The following is a 6000-nucleotide window of genomic DNA, read 5'->3' as shown; positions in this document are numbered from 1 at the left end:
ATGCGGGTTGGGGCTTTCCTAGGTCCTGGAGGCGCTCTGTCTAGTGGCGGAGGAAGTCCACCCCCAACGACTCTGATTATAGCAAGTTTGATCTGGAGAAGCTTGCCTCTAGGGAGGCTATTGATGTTTTCGAGTTTAGATGGGAGGGGAATTTGAGAATGTATGGTTTGCTCGGTGCTATGGAGAGGAGGGCCCGCTGGACGGGTGAGGAAGTGGGGGAGAGTTCCTCCAGTCATCGTGGTGAGCCCCTTTCCTTGCTAATAATTTTCCTAGGTTTTTCCTTCTTTGGTGTTCTTTCCTGAGCTTTTTTTTTTTTGCGACAGGTATGTCTTCTTCCAAGGATGTCGCTAAAGGGAAGGGGGTCATGGTGGAGGCAACGAGGGGTCCATCTGGTCGGCCGAAGATTCCTTCCGATTTCATGGTCGCGGCCAGGAAAGACCGGTCGGCAGCTAGGCTTCCCGAGCCCGCGCCATCTAGCTCCTCCGGCCGCTCGGTTGATCTCTTTCTAAGGAGTTGGAGCCTCCTGCCAAGAGGGTCATTTCCCCTCGCGCCACTCAGAGGAAAACCGGTCTGCCAGCCCGTGCTCCGACTGCACTTGTAGAGGACATGCCCAGCCGGCTGGAGGGGTCGGTCATGACCAAGCTGCTCTTGGATAGAATGGAGGTCCGAGCGCATTGTTACCATGTGCAAGGAGAAGTGTTCAAGCCGGAGTGGAACATTGGTGTTGAGGACGGTGTCCTTTCGAACCCACGGGTTGGGGTAGAGCTGGGGTTGACGACTGCTCTTCCTGGTGATGAGGCTGAGTTGGAGAACTTCCCCCGCAGGGCATTGGGGGCCCGGTACCTTCATTCTATATCCTGTGTAAGTATTGCGTGGTTGACTTTTATTTCTTCTGTTGTCTTGAGATTTCATGCGGCGAATTGCTAATGGTCCGTTTATGGTGAGACTTTGCAGGCTCAGAGTTATGCCAGGAAGATGCTGCAGTACATGATCGAGGATGAGTTCGAGATGGGTGCTTTCGAAGAGCGTATCCGTAAGCTGAGCGAGGATCTTGAGAAGGCTCAAGCCAAGAAGGCAGCGCTTGATGACACCGTCAAGAACCTTCAGGGGCAGCTCCAGATGTCTGACCAGGGGAGAGACCTGGTGGAGAATAACCTGTTGGTGGCCCGACTGGCACATGTTGAGGAGCTGGTAAAAGGTCGAGAGGAATGGCGAGATTCTGAGGAGTTCTTAAGGGCCACGGCTGCGTTTAGCATCGATGTTGAGATAGAGGCTTTTATCGAATGCCGGCGGCGCGTTCGTGATGTCGATCCATCTTTTCCTTTGGAGAAGTTGGTGCATGACGCTGAGGACACCGTTCCGGAGGACCTCTCTCAGGGGGGGGGGTAGTGGATGCCGGGGATCCAGTCAAAGATCTGGTGGCCGCTCCAAATGCCTCTATGGATGCTGAGGCTCCCGCAGGAGGCCAGTAAGATGCAGGTGCTTCTGAACTTTTCCCGAACTTTGTTTCTTTAGGACCCTTTTTGAGGTCGATGTGTTTGGTTTGTAATAACTCTTTGAACTCTCTTTCTTTTTCCTCCTTTCTCCCCCCTTTTTTGTTGTTGTGAGGACCCTGGAAAGGAAGGCTCGCTTGCTTCATGTATTTTATGTGACACTGTATATGGTGGTTGAGCCCTCTTGCAGGTTTTTTTTTCCTTGGTGGAATGTTGTTGATTTTTAATTTCGTCGGCAAGAATACCTCTAGTGCGCCCTCGCGGGGCGTCACTCCTGGGTATCTTGTTCGTGGGCTATCTCCCTCTCGAGTGATAAGCTCGGAGTTGATGGGCCCTGCCTACTCTTTACAAAGGACATGTCTTTTTCTCATGGGAAGTGTTTTAGGGTATTTTCGGGGGGATCAACCCAGATGTTACCTCTGTCTCGCTCCCTGTGTTTTTTTGGCCCCGTATATGTCACGGGCTAGAAAGTGGAGATGCCTAGATTTTTGGAGGGAACGCTATTTCATTGATCAAAAAAGAAATACATAGCTTTGTGCTGAAAATAACAAAAAGAGACAAACAAACAAAACACACATAACAACTTAAAAGAAAACACAGCTCTTACCATTTCTTTTTACTGATAAAACTTTCGGAGGTTGTCCATGTTCCAGCTTCGAGGGACTGGGGTCCCGTCGAGGCGTTCAAGCTGGTAGGTTCCGGGGCGGAGTGCTCGAGCGACCTTGTAGGGCCCTTTTCTACTTTGGTGCGAGCTTTCCGAAGTTTCGGGGGTCGGATACCTCTGATCGTCGTAATACCAGATCCCCGAGTTTTACCGAGCGCTTTTTCACGCAGGAGTTGTAGTATCGCGCCACCTTCTGTTGGTAGGAGGCGATCTGGAGACGGGCCTGCTCTCTTTTTTCCAAGACAAGGTCGAGAGTGTTCCGGAGGAGCCCAGAATTTTCATGCTCGTCGTAGTTTTCTGTGCGGAAAGTGGAGAGACCAATTTCGACCGGGATGACAGCTTCGACCCCGAAGGTTAGGCTAAAAGGAGATTCCCCTGTCGCAGCCCGTGGTATTGTCCGGTAGGCCCAGAGGACATTGGGGAGCGCCTCTACCCAGCACTTCCCTGCTTCTCCCAATCATTTTTTGAGAGTCTGGAGTAGGATCCTGTTGGTTACCTCCACTTGTCCGTTGGCCTGGGGGTGCTACGGAGGCGAACCGGTGTTTGATGCTCAGGTTATCACAGAACTTGCAAAATTCGGCACTTGCGAATTGGGGTCCGTTGTCCGTTACGAGCACATTTGGATGCTGAAGCGACAGACCACGTCATGATAGAAAAACTTCATTGTTGCCTTAGAGTTTGGTCTTGCCACAGCTTTAACCTCAACCCACTTGGTGAAATAATCGATGGCGACGTATAGCATTGTATGCCCTCCCGGGGCTTTTGGGAATGGGCCGACCAAGTCCATGCCGCACATGGCGAAGGGTAGTGGCCCTGCCATTGAGGTGTAGGGGGTGGCCGGCTGGCGGGGGGTGGTGGTGAATATCTGGCACGGGCCGCACCTTCTGACGAATTCCTAAGTGTTTCTGAGGATTGTGGGCCAAAAATAGCAATGTCTTATGATTTTCTGGGCCAGGGTCCTTCCGCCTCCGTGGTCTCCACTGATCCCATCGTGTACCTCTCGTAATGCATATTCTGACTCGAAGGGTACTAGGCATCAGAGGTATGGCCAAGTGTACGACCATTTGTATAACTTGGATCCATGGAGTACGTAGTGGGCGGCCTTCGCGATTAGTCTCCGTGCTTCCAGTTTGTCCTCGGGTAGTGTCCTCGGGTAGTGTTCGGCCCCGCCGGGATTTCTAAGACTTGTATTTCATCGATCCTGGGGTGAAGCAGTATCTCGGTGTACACGAAACCGAAGTTATGGGTCTCTTCAGAGGCCATTTTGGAGAGGGCGTCCGCGTGATCGTTCATGCCTCATGGCACCTTGAGAATTTCGACTTCACCCATTCCTTTCAGCTTCTCCCTTACTTTCTGGAGGTATCTTTTCATTCTGAGTTCTTTGGCTTCGTAGGTCCCGTTTACTTGTTCGACCACCAGTTGTGAATCATTGTAGATTTTTAATTTCCTTGCGCCCAGCTTTGTGGGTAGACTCAGTCCTGCTAATAAGGCCTCGTATTCAGCCTCGTTATTGGAGGCTTTGAAGTCTAGTCGTAGGGCGTACTTTGCTATGAATTCATCCGGGCCCTGGAGGACCACTCCCGCCCGCACCCTCTTTTACTCGCTAAGCCGTCTACGTGCAGGGTCCAGTGGATTTCGTTGTCATCTTCAGGTGATCTGGGCCCATCGTGTTCGTCTCCATGGACTATTTGCTCGGCGGGTGCTCTGGTTTCGTCCATCACCGTCGGTTCCGTGGCGGGGGTGGTGAATTCTACTATAAAATCGGCGAGGACCTGGGATTTAATGACCGGCCTCGATCGGACCTATATGTCAAATTCTCCTAACTCGACGGCCCAGCTTACCATTCTTCCCTAGGTCTCCGGCTTTTGTAGGATTTTTCTGAGTGGTTGGTCAGTCAAGAGTATTATGGCGTGGGCTTGGAAGTAGGGGCGGAGCTTCCGAGCAGCGGTAACGACGGCGAGGGCGAACTTCTCTATATCCAGGTACCGGATCTCCGCACCATGGAGGATCCTTCTCACATAGTACACCGGGTGTTCCCGCTTGTCTCTTTGCCTAACCAGTAATGCGCTTACCGCCGTAGGACTGACAGCCAAATATAAGAAAAGCTCTTCCCCGGGCTCGGGCTTGGTCAACACTGGCGATGTTTGGAGGTACTGCTTCAAGGCGTTGAAGGCTTCTTAACAAGCCGGGGTCCACTCGAACTCCCGTACGTTCTTTAACTTCTTAAAGAATGGCTAGCATTTTTCTGCCGATCTGGACATAAAACAGTCGAGGGCGGCGACCCGTCCCGCAGGCCGCTGCACCTCTACTGCCGTTCCCGGGGGCTCCATGTCTAGGATGGCTCGGATCTTTTCGGGGTTAGCCTCGATGCCTCTTTGGCTAACCATGAATCCTAGGAGTTTCCCGGAGGTCACCCCAAAGGCACACTTGGCTAGGTTGAGCTTCATTCGGGCTCGCTGCAGGGTGTCGAAGGTTTCTTGGAGGTTGGAGACGTGCTGGTGGGATTTCGGGCTTTTCACCATCATGTCATCCATGTATAGTTCCACGTTTCTGCCTATCTGCTTCTGGAACAGTTTGTTCACGAGACGTTGGTATGTGGCCCCCGCGTTTTCAACCCGAAGGGCATGACAGTGTAGCAGTAGATGCCTTGGTCAGTGATGAACCCAGTTCTTGGAATATCTGGCTCGTGCATTTTTATCTGGTTGTAGCTGGAGAAGCGTCTAAGAAGGTGAGGAGTTCGTGCCCGGAAGTGGCATCGATGAGCTGGTCTATGCGTGGCAGGGGGTAGGGGTCTTTCGGGCTGGCTCAATTTAGATTTGTAAAGTTTATGTAGGCCCGCCAACCTCCATTGGCCTTTTTTACCATGACCACATTGGACAGCCACTCGGGATACCGGATTTCCCTGGCGAAACCGGCTTGTAGCAATTTTTCTACTTCCGCTTTGATGTGAGTGTGTCATTCTGCCGCGAAGTTTCTTTTCTTTCGTCGGACGGGCTTGAGGGTCGGATTTACATTCAACCGGTGAACCGCCATCTTCGCGGGGATGCCGGGCATGTCCGAGGCGGACCATGCGAACACATCTTTGTTGGCTCTAAGGAAGCTGATCATTTGGTCCCGCAAGGTGCCCTTTAGTAGGGAGCCAATTCGGACCTCTCTCTAGCTGGTCCTCGGATATAGGGATGGAGTCTAGCTCCTCAATTGGCTCCCCTCTAATCGTGCGAGCTTGCTCTCTGGGGTCTTCACTCCCGATCGCAAAATTTTCGGCTGGGGCGTTGCTTCCTTTCAAGCTCGCTGCGTAGCACTGGCGTGCTATCATCTGCTGCCCTCGGACTTCTCCTATCCCGGTCTTAGTGGGGAACTTCATTTTGAGGTAAGGGGTAGAAACTACTGCCCCTAGGTCTCTCAGGGCCGGGCGTCCTATGATGGCGCTGTAAGTGAAGGGTATATCCACTACAAAAAAGGTGGCCATAATGGTTTTTTAGAGGGGGTATGTCCTGAAAGTTACGGGTAAGTCAATTTTGCCGCTGACTTGTACATACGCCCCAGAAAACCTGTAGATGGAGTACTCCGCGGGCCCCAGTCTTCCCTCGTCCAATTTCATTTCTTCGAAGGTTTCAAGGTCCAGCACGTTGACATAGCTCCCTGTGTCTAGCAAGATCTTCCCTACATCGAAGTTGGCGATGATCAACCTGATTACTAGCGCATCGTCGTGCGGAACTTGTAGTCTGTCGCAGTCCTTGGAAGAGAAAGAGATGACCTGGTCTTCTTGGGGAGGATCCGTCCAGGCCTTTTTGGAAGGGATTTCCAGGGAGAATACTCGCTCTGCATAGGCTCGCCGACTGG

Source organism: Tasmannia lanceolata, unplaced genomic scaffold (genome assembly GCF_043159265.1).
Source record: "Tasmannia lanceolata isolate RefF3 unplaced genomic scaffold, GAP_Taslan_0.1 ptg000035l, whole genome shotgun sequence".
Lineage (NCBI taxonomy): Eukaryota > Viridiplantae > Streptophyta > Magnoliopsida > Canellales > Winteraceae > Tasmannia > Tasmannia lanceolata.
Note: the sequence above shows the minus strand (reverse complement) of the source record.